Source organism: Bactrocera tryoni, chromosome 5 (assembly GCF_016617805.1).
Source record: "Bactrocera tryoni isolate S06 chromosome 5, CSIRO_BtryS06_freeze2, whole genome shotgun sequence".
Classification (NCBI taxonomy): domain Eukaryota; kingdom Metazoa; phylum Arthropoda; class Insecta; order Diptera; family Tephritidae; genus Bactrocera; species Bactrocera tryoni.
Window position 1 is genome coordinate 55,022,919 of NC_052503.1, and position 11,079 is coordinate 55,033,997.

Consider the following 11,079-nt stretch of genomic DNA (forward strand, 5'->3'; position numbering starts at 1 on the left):
TTCAGATTGTCTGTGAAAGGGTTTATAAACAGAAGGCTTAATCTGGGCTTCAATCAGACTTTTCAGATACTGTGCCATTCCAGCCCAGGAGTTCAACTCAAAAGCAAGACTTTCAACAGTCCTTAGGAGATTTAGAGCAATACGCAAGCAACGCATACACATAGTTGGAAATTATGGAAAACAACGTTCAGCGCCGGACTTTGCTTTTTTCAATTAAGATCAATGTAACATTACAACAAAATCAGGATAAACATATATTTGTTGGTGTATAATTCTTTTATATATTTTGTGTAATTCCCTTTATTTTTGCCAGTGTACATTTCGCCTGTATTATTAAGCGCCTTCACCCCGGTTGTACGAGTTTCTAGCATTTACGTTTTGTTTATATCGAAAATTCGAACATAACTTCGCTCTCAGAGAGCACGCCTGGTTTTAATCTGCAATGTGCTCTGAGATATATATTGATATACATATATATATTATGACAACAGCTTCCTCTGGCAGCAAGAAAAGCACAAAGGGAGTTGCGCTACTCTCTTAAGCGCTTCGGCATTGAGTTAAGAGAACATCGTTTTCGAAATTGCGTACGGCAAGAGAAAACTTGTTTTGATGGTTTGTTATTGTTATGAACAGCAAATGTAAATATATTCAATTGTATTTATCCGTATGAAATGAATTTACCTATCGTATTTACAAAAGTAGTGTCATAACTCAAAAAGTCGATTTTTAAGGAGAACGTTTTAAAGTTTACAATTGTCTCTTATTTAGCAAATTTAAAATAAACACCATACGTGGATTGAATAAACTACATACGTAAGTGGACTGCATAGAGTATAGTACTAAAGATTTTTACGGGCATAAATATCTTCCGCTTTGAATTATGGCGTTATTTGTGCAAAGCAATTTCGCTGTCATACCTAAAATGAGTCGCTATTGCTGAAAAAAAACATTAAAAATTATAATTTTATTTACAATAATAAAAAAAAAACAATCTTACTCTAGCACAACTGAGATGGGTCGTTGTTGTGATTCAAAAGTAATACTGCATAATAAGCGAAATAACAGTAGACCTTCTGTGGACTGTTTAGTAAAGCAATTTTTGCATAATATGGACGAGGGCATTGCGCACATTTGTGCACACTCAATTAAAAAATCGTGTTTTTGAGTTATGACACTGTTCATGTAAATAATCGATATGTATAACATGACTTTATATTTTGGAAAAATCTACCAATGTCTAAGTTATTATATTTTCTGATTTGTTTACAATGGATGGCCGCCATAAATTTGCGGTCTTCCAGCCTCTGTTTAATTGAAATATTTTTATATACAAGAGTATATGTATATATTGTATATTATATTCTTTGGATGGATAGTATATTGAGATTGATTCGACATATTTAGATTTGGATTTACTGCGAGCTGTTGAAAATTTACTGACATATTTTAATTATTGCGAAAATACCGCATCGTGCAAGTGTATACATATACGTACATATGTATGTACATAAGTATGTATATAAAACTGGGTTGCATTTAAAAAATTTGGATTCACATCTTTTATCTGGCAACAGGCTACACAATTTCGAAAACTAAGATGGAAAGATTTTATTCAAGAAATATTTAAATTTTATCCGTTAATGCAAACAAGGGCGGTTTGGAATGTCTGACAATCCGACGAAATATTGAGGTAATTTCTTTTAGATTGGTTAGTACGGGGATGACATAAAATATTAAGAAAATAGGGAAGAATTTGCAAAAAATATAGAAAACCATCGTGAACATGTGAATAAACTGAACAAAAATATAAAATATTAGTTAGAGCATAGCCCAAAAATAGCCCCCATCAGTCCCAGGTTCAGGCAAACCACAATGGGAGTCCAAAAACAAACAGAAATCATTTGTTAGATATCAATCGAAAAGCCAGCGACCATAAAATTTACCAGTTTACTTAAGCGACTCTTGATAAAAAAATTAGCCAGATACTTACTTCAGTGACCCATCCGTTAGTGACATCTTTCTGAAGTGCATAGAGTGCATTCGCGGAGTTTTATGATAGTGAAATTTTTCAATAAAAAAGTTCCATTTAATTTTGTGTGCGGAATCAAATTTCTGGTGCCAAAACGTTCAGAATATTGGGAAACACCTTCGCTGATAACTGTTTGTGGTGGGGACAAGGGTTTTTGACTGGTATACATTTTTCAAAGAGCGATGACGACGGACTACGTCCACGACGACCATCAACATCAACTCGTGATCAACATTTCAATAAAATAAAGGATTTGGTGCTTTGGAATCGACAATTAACAGTCAGAGACTTTACTGGCAACGTTAGAAAATTGGAAGGATCAGTGAAAGCCATTTTGAAAGATCATTTGGCCTAAGAAAAGTAAAAGTACGATTGGTTCCAAAACCAATCAATTTTTTTTCGAAAAACAGCATAGCATTAACCGGGATATAATTAAATGTATTATCACTGGCGATTAGTCTTGAATCTATGTTTGCGACCCGGAAACAGACGATCAATCGGCCGAATATGGCGGCAAGGTGAGCCAAAGCCGAAAAATCCACGTTAAAAAGACCGAAAATCAAGGTGATGTTGACAGTTTTCTTCGATTATCGAGCTTTGGTGCACTACAAATTCCTTCCAATCGATCAAACTGTCAACAAGGAATACTATTTGAAGGCATTAAGAGTTAATCGCTACGCGCATTTAATGTTATTCGGGAAATTGACTTTGACAATTGTTTCGAGGATTGGAAAACACGTTGGCAAAATGTGATTGCGGCCAAGGGTGATTGTTTTGGAGGGGACCCATAGTAATATACAACGGTCATAATTCAACGAATACGAGTGTGTCTCAATATACTTTCAAGACCGAGAAGGTCGAAAGAACTCTATTCTAGGACCACTTAGTATAATAAGTGAAATATAAGTATGGTATTTTCCAAAAAATGTCAGAAATCCCATCAATCCATAATTTCGTTTATACCCAAATAAATAGTACACAAAATTCGTTGCTTCAATTGAAAATTTGGATCGATATATATACTTGTATACAACTATGAGTATTGGGTACTTTTGCATATATGGTAAGTTGGAACACTGTTTTCTTCTGGGTTTATCATTACAAATCAATAAAATGCGTTAACTTAAATCACATGAATAAAGAGCTAAAACTTTGAGTTCAATACTTATCGTACTCAAAGTCTCGAAGCACACGTAACGAGTCATGAGAATAATCCATTTTTCACTGAAACCGCCATTGCTTGTCTTAATTGCGTGACTACAACTCTACAATGGTTCGTGGATCAGAATCACGATTGAGCCAGTTAAAATGTGTTAACATTTTTGACGAACAATAGAAAAACAGGCTTGCATTTTATAGGATCCATTTCTTCTTAATTTATTGTGATTTTAGAAGTTCTAAACCAAATGGAACACGAAAAATTAATGCTTTTTATAAGTAGGCTCTCTGAAGTTCATATCTTTATACAGTGAAAGCTCCCATAAGCGGATACTGGCGGAACTAGCCTTTCTGTCCGGTTAATAGATTATCCTTAATAAACATCAAAAAATGTTGGGACCGGCCAACGTGCATCCCATAAAAAATGAGTAGCCGATGCGTGTGAAGAAGATAGTGTCCCTTTTTAACAACCTTAAAAAACACATAGAAATTCATATTTTTATAAACAATATGTGCGTATGTAGAAATGTATAGACAAAAGTATCTAAGCCTTTGTACACAATATAATTTTGTTTTTGCACACACAACTTCCAGTTCCATTAGCAGCATGATCGCTGTCTCGCTGATATTATTGGTGTTTTTGTTGATCAAATAGAAAATTCGAAAAAGGGAAACAGAAAAATCCGCAAAGACCAACCGCTTTCCGGCTGTAAAACGGCGATTCCCGGACAGATTTCAGCATGCGGCTATCAGAGGCGAAAACCGAAGACTTGAAGGTAAAACGTATCTATCTCCGCAAGCAGCATGTACGCGGCTGGACATACAGTGGACCGGACAGACGGTCGCATCGCATTCGCATAAATGGGTGTACAGTAGAAGAAAACAGGGCAAGGAAAGAGAAGCGAAAGGGCCGTGCGATGCTTGAATGAACAAGGTGCACGCATACGGGCAATTATGGGTTCAGAGAAATCGAAATTGCTTCCTAGCAGCTTTGGTAAAAACTTCAAAGGCTTCTTAAAAGCAGTTTGGGCAGAAGCCGAAGTTAGCCAGCCTCCTCAATTCTTCAAGCTGCGCAGGGCCCGCAAAACAAAAAAAAAAAAACACAAAAGCAACAAACAAAAATGAAATGAGCATAAACGTCGACAATAATAACGAAGAAAACTGCAATAAAAAACAGGAATTGGCAAAAAAACACGACAACAAAAACAAAATACGCGATTTGGCAGCTGCAAAACAGGGCGGAATCGCAGAAGTGCAAAAACAAAGACAATGCACTCAACGGCCGTGGTGTGGAGGTGGGGTGAGCGGTAAGCGGTAAGCAATGCAAAAGGGCAGACGCAAAGCCTAACAGACTCGATGGTACCAAAATGTGCTGCACGATGACAAACCTTTTTGCTTCGAGTTCATATGAGTGTAACATAAATGTGATAGAAATGCTGGTAAATATTTAAAAGAAGTGTAAGGTAGGCCCAACACTCTTTGCTCGTCTTATGTTTTTCAGGCAGTCAAATTTTACAATTTGTTAAAAATTTGGCGCACATCAGTTGATTTTTCGAAACTTTAGATGAACTTTTGTCGCATAAGCAACGAGACTTCTTCATTCCGTTCGTTGAACAACAATTTTTGCTTTTTGAGCCAACAGGGTGTGATTTAACTATCTATAAATAAGCCCAGGCTTATTATTGCTTCGATCGAGCTAAATCCTGCTAAGGCTTCCATAGATCATCTATGGTTCATCTTGTCCTAGTTGTAGAAATTGTCCAGTAGACATCAGTGTGGTAAAAAAAGAATACTATTGACGAAGTGTGCTGAACATGATGACGGTTCTCATCTTTCATAACTTTTTGTAAGATGGTTAAGCACCCAGTACTATAGATTAGTCCAACAATTTAATTAATTAACATTTCCTTTAAGTAAAGAGTACCTGTCGAACTTGTTGTAATGTAAAATAAAACTTTTATCAAATTTTTGATGGTCTTCCAGACACCCATGGTGTGGCTAGATTTTCGCTGCGTTTATAAGAATTAAAAAAATGCTTTTAGTTCTATAAATTTACCAATAGCAATGATAGTAAATGATTTATCTAGAACAAGTTTAATATATCATATTAAACTGATTTGTTCGTTATAAGTTACAGTACCTTATTAGATGCATCGATAAATTTTTCTGTAAACTTCCAATCATCCATCCCTAAACCTCCAAGTCCGAAGATTTGGAAGCTTTAATTTCTTTCAACAAATAATTTTCTTCCTGTAAAGGAATATTCTTAATCCCGTATATCCCGCTCTAATGAAAGGCTTTAGTCCCGATCTTGAGTTCTTCTGCACATCTCTAGTACAAGAATTTCATACAGACTGCCTGCAGTACAAAGAACCACCACGGCAACAATAAGAATGAATGCGCCGGTATAATAACAGAGAATCCTGAATTACGCTGCAGGTTAAGCTCAGCAAAGCGATCGCATTGAACAACAAGTAAGACAGAGACAAGTTCGGGTAAAACCAAATATTTCATACTCTTGCAACCCGAACGAGTGTTTTAGCTCATTGGCCGGTATGGCCGCCAGTATTCCGGTGCAGGCCTTTTGAATAGCCTCTACGTCTGCACAACGCTTTTCTTTCATGGGCAAATGCATTTTCCCCAAATGAAAGAAGTCGCACGGTGCCATATCAGGTGAATACGGGGAGTGGTTAATGGTTAAAATGTGATTTTTACTCAAAAATGATGACCTTCGAATGTTGGATACTGAGCAATTTTAGGTCGTCAGTCAATTTGTGCGGAACAAACCGTGCACACACCTTTCTTAAGCCCAAATGTTCGGTCAAAATGTGATAAAATGATGTTTTGGAGATGTTCAATTCCATTTCCATGAATTTCAATGATGATTTCGGCTGATTTTTTACAGTTTCGATGGAGTTTCTGGTGATCACGGATTTTGATTGGCCCATATGTTGATCGTCATTTATGTCCTCACGACCACTTTGAAAATGTAGAAACCACTCGTGCACTCTGTTACGGGATAGGCAATCATCGTCATAAACTTGTTTCGTCAATTGAAACGTTTCGATAAAAATTTTACCAATTTTAAAACAAAGTTTAATGTTGGCTCTTTGTTCGAAGCTAATTTTCGCACCGATAACTCAAACATACTTTCACTTAAAACGCAATAACTTCACTTCCAATCAATGAAATGTCATGAAACTGTCACTGGACAATCGATAAAGATAGCAGATTCTAACGTACCAGTCGACATATAGATGGCGCCACCAGGGGGTGCTAATTTCAAAAAGTCCTGTTTACTTTGGAAAGCACCTTGTATATCTCACACATTGAACGATATTTTCGGTAAATATATAAATCCATTCTTGATTTGTGTGCTGCCAAGTGAAAGTTTCAAATGGAATTTAAAAATGTGTTGTATGGAAAGTAGATGTGGCTGTAGTCCGCTTTCGCACTATTACATAGGAATGTCACCAACCAAATTCTGTTGAAGTCGGTCGGCCGGGTCCCGAGATGTGTGATTTCTCCTAAAAGTGGGCGGAGTCACGTATATCGTACGATTTTTACCCCGACTCCATTAGAGTCCTTTCATACCAACTCGGGGTTTATTAAATTTTTTAATATCTCTGACGTATTTAGTTATTGACTTAGAAGTTTTTAACAGTACCGTTATATAGGAGGTGAGTGGGGCTATCATCCGATTCCATCCATTTTCGCTGTCGGTAGCAGCTTTATGTATTTGCCCTAGCCGAATTTCGTTTTTGTAGCTTTAATGGCGGGGCTACACCCGCTACACAAAATTTGTTTCTCAAAGGTTCCCTTGGCTACTGCGATCCACTGTACCAAATACGAGTTTTATATCTTAATTTAGTGCTTAATTATGGCACTTTATAGGATTTCGGTTAATGGCGTTTTGTGGATCGATTACGCCCATCTACGAATTCGATATTTTTTCACCAAGAAACGGGCAAACCAAGTTTCATCAAGATATCTCAATTTTTACTCAAGGGAGGACAGAGAGTCACCCGGATCTCAACTTTTCTCGTAAACCTGTTCATTTATATGTATATAACCCTATATCTATCTCGCTTAGTTTTAGGTGATAAGTTCAACCGTTAGGTGAACAAAACGATTATGCTCTGAAGCAACATGTTGCAAGAGTATAAAAACAATAAGCGCGATAAACAAAACAGACAACCCCAAAAAAGACAAAAAAAATAAGAAAGCAATAAAAAGCTGTGGTCGGACAAGGATTTATAAAAGTTGTCGAAACAAAAACAAAAGATCAAGCAGCACAAAAAAACTTCAGGGAGCGCCAAACCGTAGTGCTTATTTCTTCAAATTCTTTAATTTGCACTGCGGTTCAAGCAAGTTTGGAAACCACTGCCTAGTGGCCTCACGAGTGCAATCACAATGTCACGCTATAGCTGCCAAGCCAAGGAAAGGGCTTCTCCGTGTTTGTATGTGTGTGTGACAAGTGGCTCCTCCGAAAGGGAGCGGCTTCTTTGGAATTGACACGATCGTTCACTGGTTTCGCAGTACCTACCTTTATCTGCCCGCAGACGAAGCAGATGAATGTGAGTATGTCAATGCATATTTATATATACTTGCATTCATACATACGTACATATATACTAAAATCGAATGTCATGGTTGTTGTGGTGGAGTAAGCAATATCACTGCTGCTGGTATTACCGATTTCCGATTACTTCTTCTCTTTGTAGACGCTTGTGTTCTTTTGTTTATTAATCCTATGGCGGCATAATGGCACAGTAATTGTAGAGGAACACGCGATCCAAATACTTTTATTTTCATTTCTTAAAACCGAACGGAACAAGATGCGCAGCTTAATTGTTTTGATTTTTGATTAGAAGCTGGATAAGACCAATTCATTGCCAAAGGATCTCATATTTGTATTGAAACATTATAATATCCACCTCAAAAATAGTTCAATCACATTGTAAATTTTCATAAGTATCCCTCCCATACAACGGTACTTTGAAATACTTTCGTTTAGGAAATTGGAAATAGAAGTTCTATTATAATGATTTGGAAAGCCAAGAGCGTGATCGCTCTGTATAGTACTAAGTCGAAGAAATCGAAAAGTGCTGGCTTAAATATCATGCCAATGAAAAGCGCCACAAATACCATCGCGCATTGATCAGCTGCCATTTTTTAAATGAGAAAAATCTCAATAGTTTATATGCAAATTTTTCAAATCATGTACTGTTATCAGATCCATCGGGGTAGTGACTTAGAGTGGCGGCTATATGTAATTACTCTATTTTGTTTAACAGAGTGTTGGCTAAACAAGCATTAGTGCCAAATATTTGAAGAATGAGCAAGATAGGAAAATATTAAAAATTTTATTCATTGAACGTTGTATGACGAAGACACCGAGTTTATGTATGAGTATCTTTTCAGTACTGGAGAAATGATCTGTCATATGTTAAAAAGGTATAGGTATAGTATGACGCTGTTTTTGTTAACGCACTACGGAGCATATTTTCTGGTCATAGACTTGGCCTATAGACCTATAGTTAACGCCTAATCAATATTTCGCGCCGTGTTTGGTTGATAGGGTGTCATTTATCCCGACATTGCCTACTGGATTACAGTCGAATAAAAGTACATGGCCCTTTGAAGGCTTGTAAAGGAAGCGATTTTAAATTTTGCAAAGCAGGAAATAAGACCTCTTATGAAGATTTTTATCGTGAACCCCATTCTCCAATCCTTGACGATGGAGCAGACGTTCCATTGCTTGACCATGAAGAAGTGCAAATAGCAATTATTCGTCTGAGGAAAAACAGAAAACTATCCAAATACGGCGGCGAAGAACTGATATGGAGCATGCATCAGCTTATTTGTAGAATATTGTCAGACAAGACCATCCCCGCCGGTTGGAATTTAAATGTACTCTGCTCAATCCACAAAAAGAAAACCCCACAATCCGCGCCAACTATCATGGAATAAGCCTACTCAACATCGCATATAAGGTTCAATCGATCGTATTGTAGAAAAGATTAAAGCCCAACGTCAACAAACTGATTGGACCTTAACCATGGCTTTAAGCCTACAAAATCAACTGCTGATCAAATATTCACCATGCGCCAAATCTTGGAAAAAAACCCGTGACCCGTTGATTTCAAAGCTACTTTTGACTGCATGAGAAGACGATGCATAAAGTCGGTATGTCTTAATTTGTTATCCCCGAAAAACTAATAATAGTCCAGTCTTTATAGTAAGTTCACCTCGGAATTCGATATACCCATTTATATGTCTGTAAATTCTTGCATATTGACACCCTACCATATGTAGGTTTTGAGAGAACTTTAGGGTGTCAATATACAAGTATTTACAGACATATAAATGGGTATATCGAATTCCGAGTTTCTTACCTAATTTAAGCTTAAATGACTGGACCAAAAGACTGAGTAAACTGACGTTAACCAATACCAAAAGCTCCGTCAAGATCGGGAAGAACCTCTCCATGCCGTTCGATATCAAACGAGGTTTCAGACAAGGGGACTCCCTATCGTGCGACTTCTTCAGTCTACACCTGGAAAGAATAATTTGAGCTGCAGATCTGAATGGAGAAAGTACAATCTTCTATATTGGCCATAACCACCGCGCTGTTTGTTCTGTTAAGCAATTGCGAAGTAAAGGCCTCTTTCGACAAACAAAAAAACAAATTATACAAATTACACATCATCCCAGTCCTGCTATATGGTGCAAAGGCATGGATGATGACAATTCTGATGAGTCGGCCTTAAGAGTGTTCGAGACAAAGTCAGTCGACGGAATGATGAGCTGTACGATGAGCCGAGGAAAGCAGAGGAAGATCTCCACTCCATTAGAAAGACCTGGTGCAGAAGGACCTGAGTACACATGGTCGCCAAACAGCGATGAGAAAGAACGACTGGCGCGCTATTGAAAACTCGGCTATAACCGTCCAAGAAGTGTTTATGCCAATAAAGAAGAAGTTTGTATGACAGCTATATCCTATAGTAGTTGGATATCAGCGGTTCAGGCAAATGAGCAGCTTATTGGAGATAAAGTGACGTGTGCAAAATCTCTGATCAATATCTCAAAAATTGAGGGACTAGTTTCAGTAAATAAATACAGTCGAATGGACAAGCGGACATTGTGAAATGTACTCAGCTTATACCACTGATCATTTATATACACATACAAATGTATATTTTATAGTCTTTCCGACATATCCTTTTGGGTGTTACAAACTTTGTGGCAAACTCAATACTTTTGCCCTATTTTGGGTAGACAAATGCAGCGAATTTATTTATTATTTATATTTTTCGTTTCGGCCCATATCGACTGTAATCCTTTTACAAAAACAGTATTTCAATAATAAAATGTAAATATATATTAGTATAACGGTGCGGAAGAATGTATGTGATGATGTACATCCACATATAAATATATCTTCATAATTGCTTTTATGCGAAACGCACTTTTTAGATCACTTGCCGGTCCCTACACATTTTGGCCCAACATTATTAAAAGGGGAAAGTCAGCAATTAGAGAACATACGTTGTTGCAATAAAACCAAGCAATAAAATTGGTAAGCGCTAGCCGTCCTGCACCCCAATGACTGCAGTCCAACTCAGACTCACGTATCCAAGAACGCACATTAAATGCATTGCCTTCGACAAAATTATTTGGCAAGCCCGATATGTGCGTAGATATGTATGTATATTCATACATAAATTGGAGGCACTGGCAATAGGTCAATTATGCCTCACCGACATGCGAAGCATTTAAGCATTGGCCAATAAAAAATTAAAATCCTATAAAATGTATACAAATTTCTTTAATGAAATCTCTGAATTCTATCTGAAATCGTTTTATGCGTATCACTTGGTATAAAAAAC